Source organism: Gossypium raimondii, chromosome 12 (assembly GCF_025698545.1).
Source record: "Gossypium raimondii isolate GPD5lz chromosome 12, ASM2569854v1, whole genome shotgun sequence".
Taxonomy (NCBI): Eukaryota; Viridiplantae; Streptophyta; class Magnoliopsida; order Malvales; family Malvaceae; genus Gossypium; species Gossypium raimondii.
Window position 1 is genome coordinate 963,660 of NC_068576.1, and position 13,613 is coordinate 977,272.

A 13,613-nucleotide genomic window follows, 5' to 3' on the forward strand; every position below is an offset into this window, starting at 1 on the left:
CTTTGGTTCATCCCCCTCGGCTATTCGAACTTGATGATACCCCAATCTTAGATCTAACTTGGTAAACCATCTTGCACTACCAAGCTGATCGAACAAATCTGCAATAAGAGGAATAAGGTACCTATTCTTCACAGTGATCTTATTTAGAGCTCGATAATCGATGCACATTCTTAATGACCCATCATGTTTCTTTTGGAACAACACTGGGGCACCGTATGGGGATTTAGATGGTTTAATAAATCCCGCATCCAAAATTTCCTTCAATTATTTTCGCAACTCTTCTAATTCTGGCTGCGACATACGATAGCGGGCCCTTGTTAGCGGCACCACATTGGACCCTAGCTCGATTTTGTGGTCCACATCCCTCTTGGGTGGAAAACTTTTAGGCAACTGAGTAGGCATTACATCCCGGAATGGTTGCAACAATTGAGCCACTTCTTTCGGGGTCTCACTAGCAGACTCAGCGGTCTCTTCGATCTTCAAGGTGGCTAAATATGATACTTCATTTCTACGTACACCTTTAGCAAACTGAATTGCTGACAGTGTTTTTCCCTCAAAGCTTCTTTTCCTTGTCACTTTCACCATGCATTGATGTTTCGCGCCCGAAATCACCATGTAATTGCTCGAAGGGGCAATAAGAGCATTAACCTGATCAAGGAAGCTTAGTCTAACCATAAAATCATAATCATCAAATGGTATTACCTTAATGGATACATTCTCAGACCATTTACCGAGCTGAAGATCCAGTCCCTTTGTAACCCCCTTGATTGGAACACTTTTTGAGTTCACTATTTTGATCCGACCCACTTCATTATCTATCTTGAGGCCCAGTTTACAAGCAGCCTCCTCGGACATGAACAAATCAGAAGCGCCTATGTCAACGAGTGCATTCAATTTTCTACCAGCCATAATGATGTCTACAAACATCAAACCATGGCTCATTCTATCTTCGACACCCCCTAGTATCGAACCAAGGTTGTTATCCTCCATATCAGACTTCCCCTTTGCTTTCATAGCCGTGAGAGCGGCCTTCTTTGGGTAGTCATTGATCATATGTGGACCATCACAGTGAAAGCAACTTATAGGCCCACTCTTTTTCTTGTCCCAAGGCTTCTTACCATTGTCGTTCCTAGTGGGCCTTTATTTATCTCCCCCACTATTACCCTTTTGATGAAATTTGGGCTTAGAAAAATTGGCATTATCTTTCTTCCCACCAAATTCAGCAAGCGATCCTGCTACAGACATAGCCTTGGTGAGTTCTTGAACTCCTCGGCGTTGCAGCTCCTGCTTCTCCCACGGTTTTAATCCATCCATGAAGGAAAATAATGCCTCTTTCTCCCCCATCTCTGAGATTTGAAGCATAAGTTTGTTAAACTCCTGTACATACTCCCGCACAATGCCTTGTTGTGCAACCGATGTAACTTTGCCCGAACCTCATCCTTGGCATACTCTGGGTAAAACTATGCTTTGAACTCACATCGAAACTCCTCCCAAGTTAAGATTTCGGTCCCACCACGTCTCACATCAGTGGACCTACGACGCCACCATAATAAAGCAACGTCAGATAAATACATCGCAACAGTAGTTACCTTAGTGACATCCTTTGTGATGCCCTTAGCACAGAAGTATTGCTTGATTCCCCACAAAAAGTTGTCCACATCTCTTGCGGACCTTGTTCCCTTGAACACCTTGGGCATGGGAACATCAATATTAGGCTTGGGTGCGATAACAGCTAACCCACCATTGTCCAAAGCAGCCTTGTAGATTGTGAGTTCACCTTTGAGCTCCGCAATCTCCCATTTCAAGACAGCCACCATAGTCTCAATGGCATCATCTCTACCCGTCAACTGTTCCACATTGTCCAACAATTACACTTTGAGCTGCTCTTGCATGGACTGCAATCCATCATGGAGCCTATCATCGACATTATCAATCCCTCATTGATATCCCCTACGAAATTCTCGAGAGTGACGACACGATTCTCTAAAGCTGACAATATGTCCCTCGAGTGACTAGCTTTCCTAGCCCTCCCACGAGTCTCTATTCCCTCAACATTTCCAGCAACTTCTTTTGACATCTTTCAACGATCGCTTCGAACTTGGCTCAGATACCAATTGTCACAGACTTAGAGTTTTCTCACGCGATCCGTGCGGTCTTAGGTAGTTTCTTTGCTTAAAAATGCCTAAGTCAGCCTAACTCGCAACGATAAAGGATTCAATAGAATTTCCTCAAGGCTTCCACGAAAAACAGCAGAAGAACAAAGTAAGAACAGACTTTCAAAGATGAACAAAAGCAAGAACACTTGAGAGAAAAGTTTGAGTGAATACTCTCAAAATTCTTATTGACAACTGAATGAATTACAATGAGCAAAGATGTCTCTATTTATAGTTGAGCCTCAAAGTACATCAAGGGCTGTAATTAAAAGCTGTATACAATTAGAACTCTAAGACACAATTAGAAGTTGTATACAATTAGAACTCTAAGATTACATAATCATATCTTCTTGGATCACTTTCCATATTTACCAAGCTCTTGAGATGGGCTTTTAATCTCTCCAGGCACCGGGCCAGTTTGGTTGGGCCAAATAACCTCCCTCAAATACGATGGATTACACAAGTTTGTCATGGTTACATGCTCCAATGCGCAACCCATGACACTAGTACATTGATGGCTGGCACCCCAATACCAAAATTTTTTTGGGGTGCTGAGACATTAATGGCCGATACTCTCGTACCAGATTTTAAAAAAATTGGGTGCTGGAGCACTAATGGTCGACACCCTTTTACAAATTTAAAAAAATTAATTTAGTGTCGGACTTTTAATACTCAACACTGAAGCTAGGTATATATATAGGTGTTGTCTTTCATTTGAGATTTTTTTTGCTTTATCAGTTGAAAATCGAAATTAATCATATAAGTGTTTTGTTTGTTGAGGAAGAAGCATAAATTATTAAATATGAGTTTTTAAATTTTGTTAGTTTATGTTTATCTCGATGGAGAAATAATAAATACAATTGAAGAAAGTTGTGTTTTTCAAAGTCGGCAAAAAATCAGAATGAGATTCAACAAGCGTGTTTTGCTGTGTATTGGAAACAGAAGATCAATACAAAGATAGCTACCAATTACGGGAAGCAAATGTTGAGACTATTTTATAAATTTCTAGTTTCAACAGATCCGCTCAAGTTCTCAGAAATGAAGCTTAAAGATGATAATGATCTAGGGACAATGATAGTAATTTATTGCCCCCATGAGATGGATAATCCCAGCCCAGATGAGTTGCTCGCAGAGATAGATGACCTAGAATCCGTTTAAGTTGTAATTCCAGTAAGCCAGTGTTCTGGCATTGATTTTGATCTTAATGTTTGTTGGGAAGATCAGCCGGGTTGTGGAGGGTCACTGCAAACTCCCAAATATCTAAACTACATTGGATGTTCATATAGCATTCCAATCTCGTGTCCTCGTCTAGAGATTCATGGGCACTATAGAAGATGGTTATGAAGGATCCGATAATGAAGATCAATCCTACCATGATAATGAAGATTTCATTGACCTTGATTCGGATGATATCCCTAAAGACATAGACGTTGAAGGCGTGATGGAGGGTGAATATGTACACCCCCATTCAGTTGGGAACACGAGATCTGGTATAGTTATCTATAATAATCCAGTGGCTTTTATGACTGACGTAGATCTTGATGCAATGCATGCATGCGAGTTCCCCAAATATCCAAATATAGTACCGGCTGGCTACTAGATCGAGATTCAAATACTGAAGAGTTGTTCGTAGGATAAAATTTTGATAATAATAAATATTGTTTACATGCAATAAAGTAGTACAACTTGAAGTTGTCTATCGACTACAAAGTCATGAAGTAAACACAGTCTTTATATGTTGGAGAATGTAGGAAAGCTTCAAGTGATTGTAACTGGCGTGTTCGGGTGGTATTAATGCATCAGACTCATATATGGACAGTCAGGAAAATAAAAATTCCTCACACATACACGGTCTCTCGTATGTCGCAAGACCATAAAAAATTGGTTGCAAGAACCATATGCAACTACATCATGCTGTTAGTGTAACAACTCGGTTTAAACCCTAGTCGGAAAGTGGTTTTGGGACCACGAATCCGAGTTATAAAAATATGTTAATATTATTTTTAGTGTCTATAGCATGTTAATTTATATGTGTGAAAATTTCGTGTGAAAATTTTATCGTTTGTGTGCTCGATTTTATAAAAAGGACTTAATCGCGTAAAATGCAAAAGTGACTGGCTAATTGTTAAAGTGTTATATTGCTATGGCTTTCATTATGTGGAGCTTTATGTTGAAATTATACCATTGAAATTATGGATGGACATAAAAGCCTAATGTTAGTGGATTTTAAATGAAATTATAAAGGTTAGTTTTGTAAATTAATTAATTATGTTAATATAATAAAACATAAACTAAAAACCATGCATGTTGTTCATCTTTTTGGCCGAACTTACCAAAGAAAAAGAAAGAAAAAGAGCAAGCAACATTCGGCCATAGTCCAAGCTTGATTCAAGATCAAGAAAAGAGGAAATCAGATTTGGATCGGGGGAAATCAAAAGTGGTCAAATAGTTGTCTCGGTTCGTTCGTATTCGTTCGAGGTAAGTTTATAAGTAAATAATTATCATTAATTTGAATATATATATGTATTATAAATGCTGAATTATTTTATACATAGGAGAATTGTTTACGAGTTTGATACGATTGAATTAAGACATTCGAAAACCCTGTACGAACCATAGGATTCTGATATGTGATTTTGTGTAAGACCAAGTCTGGGACGTTGGCATCGATTTGAGATTTACGTGTAAGACTATGTCTGGGACATTGGCATCATATATGATTACGTGTAAGACCCTGTTTGGGACAGTGACATCGTTATTTGATTACATGTAAAACCACGTCTAGGATGTTGGCATTGTACGAGCTTTATGAGCTATCCGAGTATCCTTTTTGATTCCGAATGGTTCTACAGACAAAGATATGGCAAGACCGAATGTGAATTCGATTTAAGCGAATCAGGTAAGTTTGAGGTATATGAAGTTTGGAAATAAAGGTAATTTTTGTGGTATAACATGAAAATGTGAACTAATTTCTTAAATGTGATTATATATATGTGTTCAAGATTGAGAGTATTTGGCCTAATTGTGTGAATTATGCATGTTCTTTGATAAATTATTTGCTTATAACTTACTAAGCTATTTAAGTTTACTATGTGTTTGCCCATTCGTTGTTATATAGATTTTGGAAGCTAGTTATGAGCTTGGGGATCTTCAAGAATCATCGTCACACTATCGACCATCATTCGGTACTTTTGAAGTTTTAAACTATGAGCATATGGCATGTATAGGCTAGATTAAATATGTTGGGTTTTGAATTTATATATATATAAATAGCCATGCGAAAATGGCTTGATCTTAATGATAATATGCTAATGTTTAAGTAATTTTGGGACATGGTATATATGTGTGGTATGCTTGGTATATGAATTCGGTATGATGAAAAGATATATATATATATATATATGGTTCATGATTAGTTCATTTTGGTAAGCTTGATATAAGGATGATGGATTTGTTTTGGTTGTGTTTTGTTAATGATGCTATGATAGTGATTTATGTGTGGAATGATTTTGAGATTTGACTTGATTAAATAGGTAAGAAGATAGAAAGATGAGTATATCAATGATGGTGTAAATGCTATTTGGGTACAATTGGAATGGTAATTAACGTATATGTTTTAAAATGGTTTGGTTTGATCATTTGAGGCTAAATTTAATGACTGAATATAGGGATACTTGATTTTTTGTGTTTATGTGTTTTGAGGCATGATAATTAGCACGTGAATTAGTGTATTTAGAATTGTTGCTTATATTCAAAAATTGTTTAACGTGGCTATGGTGTAATGCATATATTAGTAATGTTTATAACTATATTTGGTTGTATAATGAAGCTTGCTTATGTTTTATATTTGTATGTCTAATAAGGTGTGTGAAAAGTTTAACCTAAGTAAATGTGCATATGCATAACATATAAATTGCTATTTTGTTTATAAATTATTTAATGAGTTGGGTTAGCCATGATTTGGTATTTGAATTTAGAAATGGCTTTGTTTTAAAGTGTTATATATATATATATATATATATATATATATATATATATATAAATATAATAAAATGATATGGTTGATACTTAGTTAAAGATATGGATTGTTATGACTTAGTATGCATATGTGCATAGTTTATAAAATAGCGTGGCTAAAAATTTGCTAATGAAATAAATATATGCAATGGATGTTTTGACATGAAATTACTAAATATGTCTGTAATGAAATAAGCTTGAATTTATATATACATTAAATATTCAAATGGTATGAATATGATATTAAATAGGTTTGAACAATTGATTTGTAAAGCATGCAATGTTGTATTGATGTATATTAATTAGGCTGAATAGGTGACTAAATTAATAATATTGATTTCTTAAAATTTTAAAACATAAATTGCTTATGTATTATAAGTATTAAGGCGTGATTAGTTTTAGTTGGATAAGTGATCTATATGTGTGAATGTGATTTATAGGATTGGGCTGCTAGTTACAACTCGAGTTAAAAAAAAATCGTGCTTGAGTTAATAGAATTTGTTCATAAATTGAATTGAATGATTATTCTGAGCTGTGTTTAGGTCGGTATTGCCTAGTAACCCTAATTCGGCGACGGATATGGGTTAGGGGTGTTACAGTTGGTGAAAGACATGCCCACCATCCCTATATTAGTCCTTATTGCGGACATGCAAGCTCGATTCAAGTACCAGGTTTCTTACAAGAAGGCATTGTGGGTGAAGCAAATGGTGATGCAACCATTGTATGGTGACTGGGATGCGTCATACAACGAGCTTCAAGGGTGGATGGCCGTGATGCGGGAGTATGTACCGGGAACGATGACTGATTTGCAAACAAAGCCGCATAGAGGTCCGGATGGCGAGATACAACCGATGAAACGAGTTTTCAGCCGATTGTTTTGGACGTTCGAGCTATGTGCCCTCACTTCAAGTTGTTGATGTAGGTGGATGGTACCTGACTCTACGGCAAATACACGTAAATACTCATGATTGCGATTGTACAAGACGACAATCGGAATGTACTTCTATCGCTTTCTCCATCGTGGAGGGTGAATCCTTCGAGTCTTGGGAATTTTTATTAAGAAATCTGTGGAGGCAAGTTGTCAGAAAAGACAACATCTGCCTTATATCAAACGGATCGAAGGGACTATTGGCTGTGATAAGGCATTCGGGGGCTTCGTGAAGGTCCGTTTAATGCATCCAGCATATCACGACAAACTTCCATAAGGATTATAAGAATAAAGAATGGCGCAAATAAATCGTGAACATGGGTAAAAAATATTGTTCCAAAATTGATATGTCCATATTTTAATTTTAATCTCTTTGGAAAATTTGTCAGTGCATAATTTTTAAAATCTATTTTGAAAAATATCAGTTCGTATATTTTTTATAATCTTTTTTCAAGATTTATCAATTTGTATTTTTTTAAAATTGTCTTTGAAAATTTGTAGTCATTTTTTTATATATATTTTTACAAAATTTATCATTTTTCCCATAATTTTTTATAGAAATTATTTGTTCTAACTTGATAATTAACATTTTGAATCTGTTGCATAAGTAGGGTACAAGATAGAACCACAAAGATTCAGGCAGCAATTCACGAGACTTGAAGCTCAGATGACATCGTTACCCTAAAATCTTTGACAGTGGTTGGGTAGAATAGAGCACTGGCAGTGGACTCAAAGTTACGATGATGGGTTTCGTTATGGTTAGATGACGACCAATTCGTAAAGGCGATTAACTCCATTTTGAGACGTATACGTCATTTTCTAATTTCTACAGTTTACTCAGCAATATTGTATAGGCTTGCAACATTGATGCCAAGGATGGGGCTGAGATAAGTAAAGCAGATAAAGGCTGGCTACGTGCACGTTAAGGCCGTCCAAAAGGCCATGGTAGTAAACGCTCAGATGGCGCAAAAGATGAACGTAGAACTGTATTCTCACGACTTTGAGACTTTTCGGGTTCAAGAATACGTCAGTCATCGCTCGAGTCTTCCGCCCAGGTTGTACGCAGTTGATCTACGAAACAGGCGTTGCAAGTGTGGGAAGTTCCAAAGTCTTCGATATCCGTGTGTGCATGTTCATACAGCATGTGCGAACGCCAACCTAAACGTCGAACAATTCATAGACGATGTTTACACGCCACAACAGACATTCGATATCTAGGGAAACGAGTATCCCGTATTGCTGGAAATCTCAAATTGGGAAGTACCACCGGCTGCTTTCTAGATACTGCCAGACCACAGTCTCCGTAGACATCCTAAAGGCCGACAACCTTCGACGAGGATTTGAAATGACATGGATGTTAGGGAGACTGGGGAACCCAAATAGTGCGGAGTGTGCCGAACATCCGACCACAACCGATCTACTTGCCCACATCGTGTCTATTGTGCCGGTCAATCTTCTCGTGATGTCGGATTGGAAGATGATGAGTCATTTTTTATTTTTTTTCATGATTACTATAATTTATCTTTGTAGATCAATATTGTATTTGCAAATCAACTTTGTATCTAATGATAAAAAAGTTTAAAATATGGTTGTAAAATTATATAAATTAATAACCCCAAATAGTATAAAAATAATAACAAAACCCCATTTGGATTAAAATTGAATTGAATTTTAAAAATATAATTTAATTGAAAAAATAAATAAATAAATTAAAGTTTAAAATAAATTTAATTTTAAAAATAGAATTTAATTTAAAACAATTAAAATTAATTAAAGAAATAAATTGATTTAATTTTAAAATAAAATAAATTTTAAAAATAAAATTAATTAAAAATAAAAATTAATTAAAGAAATAAATTAATTAAAGTTTAAATAAATTTAATTTAAAAATTTAATTTAATTTAAAACAATCAAAATTAATTAAAAAGGTAAATTAATTAAAGTTTAAAATAAATTTAATTTTAAAAAATATAATTTAATTAAAAATAATAATTGAAGAAATAAATTAATTATAGTTTTAAAAAAATTAAAAAGTGATCGGTCACGTATGTAGGCCACGACCTATTAATTGCCAACACTTGAACATTAGTGGGCTTGGGAAGGGAATAGCCAGCACCTGACACGTTGACCCATGTCAGCAGGGACGTGGGCCTTTGGTGGTCGGTACCTGACCTATGTCAGCGGGTCCACAGCCTTCTGATGGTCGGCATCGCTTGCATTGATGTAACCTGATGGCTACGAGTCACGATGCTTTCAGGTAAATTTTTTTCTTTCCTTCCTTCCTTCTTTTTTTTTTTTCTTTCTCTTAACACCCTTAATGGTCCCCACTATAAAACCCCCAATTGGTCCCCGACCCTTCCACCACCTCAAGTACCACCGCCATTCACCGAAAAATTTTATTTTCTCATCTTTACTCCACTATTTAAAAACTGTAAGTTAATGTAACATGTTTTTAATATAAATGTTTCTTCAATAATTTATTCATCTTTTATATCGTTTTGATAAACTGTTAAATTTTTATGCAGATATCGGAATGGATCCTTAATCTCTTCTAAATAATGAAAACCACATTGCAAAGTTCGTACACGATATGGTACATTTTTGACCAATTGAGATTTAAACAAAATCCATATAATTTGTATTTTTACAAGAAATAAAAATATTTTGTTTATGATTTCTACAGGAATGGTACCGGGTTGTGAGGCCTCAACTCCATGATTCGAGATATTTTCTCGATTAGAGGGTTCTGCCATTTTTGAATCCTGCACGATTTAGGGTAGTCGTATTCATTCATATTTCTGACTTACGGGTCGATTTAGTATCAGCCTTAGTGGAACAATAACGCTTGGAGACCCACACATTCCACCTCCCTTGTGGGGAGGAAACCATAACACTGCAAGACATAGCAATCCAACTAGGGTTGTCTATTGATGGACAAACAGTGACCAGCCTAGGAAAAGTTATCGATCTGTGGGGCATTTGCGAACAATTACTTGGAAGAGTGCCCTCAATGACGAGGAAGGAAAATTAACCAGGTTGAAATTTACCTGGTTAAGAAATAATTTTGAACATCTATTGAGCCGTCCAATGCAAATGGACATTATTTATGATGTAAGATCGTATATTTTGTAACTGATTAGTGGGGTATTGATGTCGGATGTCAATCAGAATAAAGTCCACATCACATACCTCCCATTATTAGAAAATTTGGACCAAGCTAAGAATTATAGTTGAGGCTCTACAGTATTGGCATGCTTATACTGTGAGTTTTATCGAGCAACAAAGCCATCTACGAAGAACATGGGCGGTTGTTGCCTTCTGTTGTAGTCGTGAGCGTTATATTGAATGTCATTTTTTGCATCAGTGAGCCACCAACCGCGAGTATGGCCACTCGTAAATAGGTGATTGATAATTAGACTTTACCTTTTTTTTTTCTTAATTGTATGGTACTTTTTGTAACACCTCTAACCTGTTTCCATCATCGGGTTAGGGTTTAAGAGTATTACAATACAATTTAGAACATTTAAATTCAAATAAAAACAATTATGCAAATTATCTAATAACATTCAATAACTCATTTTAATCAAGAAATAAATGCACTTATTTAAACTGAGCCTACATACCCTAAAATAATTTGAAAATATTTAGGGACCATTTTGAAACAAAAAAAATGGAAAAATTTGAAAATAGGGGTCACATGGCCATACTTCGAATGCTTACACAGTCTGGGCTATGTCTTACGGCTTTGCCACACGACCGTGTGACCTATATTTTCAAATTTTTCTGTTTTGTTTCAAAATGATCACTGAATGTTTTCAAACTATTTTTAGGGTCCTGTAGGCCCAGTTTAAGGCCCATAAGTGTATTTCATTCTTGATTAACATGAGTTACTGATATCAAATTTGATCTGTTTTCCGTTAACAAGGAAATGGAAAAACATGTATCTGTATTCACACTGATGTTCTTTGCAAAACACATCTATCCTTCTTTTATGTACTGTTCAATTTATGTAAATTGAGAGTATCATTCCACTTGGATTTGGATTTCTTTGTTCTTCTGCATGTCGCTAATTATTTATCCTTTGTGTTGTAAAGATCGAATATGAGTTTGACTTTCTAAGAGAAGCCAATGCTTCTGGAGAGAATTCACAGTTTCTTATACGAGAATAACAAAAAGACTCCTGTCCTGGTTCCAAGAGTGCTTTGGGGTTTGGTTACAAGGCAAGTTCATTTTATTGTAATTATTCATATTGCTTGTACAGGTTTGTCCTACGACTATCCAATGATATGTGGAATAGATGTTTGAAAATGCATTACGTTTTGTAGTTTAGGACTTGGTGTTGTCTTTATTGGTTCGATAGATAAGCATAAAGGTTGTACCGATGTAGATTCACTCATTTTGTCTTTTTATATTTGCTTGCTTATCAACGAGTTAGTAATGAGGTTTGTTATCCATGTTAATGTTGCATCATTGACCCTTAAAATATTTTAGTTTTTTAGATAAAACCATGGCTTTAAAAATCAGATCAGCTATTTCAATAGATTGAACTAGGAATCTATTGGATTGGCAGTTCAACTTTTTGAATTGGAAAATTTTAGAGACTGAACCAGAAAAAATCAGAAAATAGATGGTCCAAACAGTTCAACCTCCTATTCGGTTTTTTCAATGATGAATAAACCTTGTAACGTTTTACCTATTTAGTTAAAGGTATTGGGATCCTGGAAGGACAATAATACAATTGATAGAATATCAAGTTGCATTATTTAGCAATAAATGAGGAATGGCTTTTGAGAAAAAAAGGATTACGAATCTCAGCTCCTTCTGTATTTATGTTGAGTTTTCTTCATGTTTTTGGATAACATAAAGAACTATAAGTTTTTGAATAACATAAAATCAAGTACTATGGTTTTTGAATAACATAAAGAATTATGAGTTTTGATTTTTTATTTCACATATGAAAGGAACTAATGTTACTAAAATTTAGTAATTTTATGTAAAATTTGAAGGTTTTATTTCCCAAAGATTGCTATAAATAATTAATTTATTAAAGAGCATACCTTATAATTATTTTTTGTTACCATGCTATTATAAAGGATAAAATAAAATACAAAAAAGTAGCCTTCTATTAAAATTGACTATTAAAATAAAATGTTATTAGAGGATTATCATACTGTAGGTAAAACTCATTTTAATATTCGTGATTGTGACATGTTTGTGAGAGAAGAGGTGAGAGGCTAGATTGAAGCAAATATATTAGGCATCGAAATATTCTTAATAATAATATTATATTAAAATTATTATTAAATATTATAAATAATTATATTAAGAATTTTATTAAATTATATTTAATAATAATTATGTTAAAATATGACTAAATTATTTATTATTTTTATTAAATTATATTTAATAGTAATCTTATTAAAATTTAATAACAATAACAATAATCATCTACCTAACAAAAAATTCTGCTAAGGGTACTTTAGTCATTTAAGTCTTTTTCCTTTTGCTATTACAATATCTATTCTATTCAACCAAACACAAGAATACTATTACAATTCTATTCTATTCCATTAAACCAAATAATTAAACTACTGATTACAACTCTATTCCATTGTAGTTCTATTCTATTCACCCCAACCAAACGTGGTGTAAGTCTATTTTTAAAAATAGATACCTAATTTAAAATTGACACATCGCCAAAAAAAAAAGAGGACAAAATATTATTTTCTTTTTTATAAATATTTTATTTTTTCTTGCTTTAGAACTAGACTGATACTTGAATCAGTCAAGCCATCAATTCTTAATTTGATTTGTTTTTTCAGTTCGATCAAATAAATTATTAAAAATTCATAAAACAAAACTATTTAAAAAATAGAGAAAATCAGTTCAATTATATTTTTAGTTGGGTTTAACCGACTTGTATTAATTTGTGTGTTAATTGGTTCAACCCCTATCTTCGGACAATATCCCAATCGGTTTGACCAAGCATTCCAATTTGGTTCTGACAAATGAAATAACTTTTTCGATATTGTCAAGTTGAGCAAGCAAGCTATAAAGTTCGAAAATAAAACTAATAGCCAGCTTCTTCATCTGAAGAGGGAAAATTTCGAGCATTGTTGGTATTATCATACATTATAAAAGAATAAGACAAAAAAAAGAAAAATAGAAAAAATAAAGAGAGAAATAATGTAAAAGAAAAGAGAAAATGAAAGAATTAAAAATATTTTTAAAGTTTATATGACATGACAAATTATTATTGGTTGGAATTTTTATAATGGATATAACAATTTTGTCGAAAATGGGTAAGAGAAGAATAGTTTAGGTACCATTTGTGATAAAAATATTTAGGCACCAAAATGGAAAAATTGCATAATTTAGATACCAATTTATGGGTTAAACCTTTATTAAAAAGAGATTTAATAGTTTGACTAATGATATACCAACTTAAGAAAAAATATATTTAAATACCACTTGTAACAAAAAGAAGGTTTAAGTATCAAGATACGAAAAAGGGT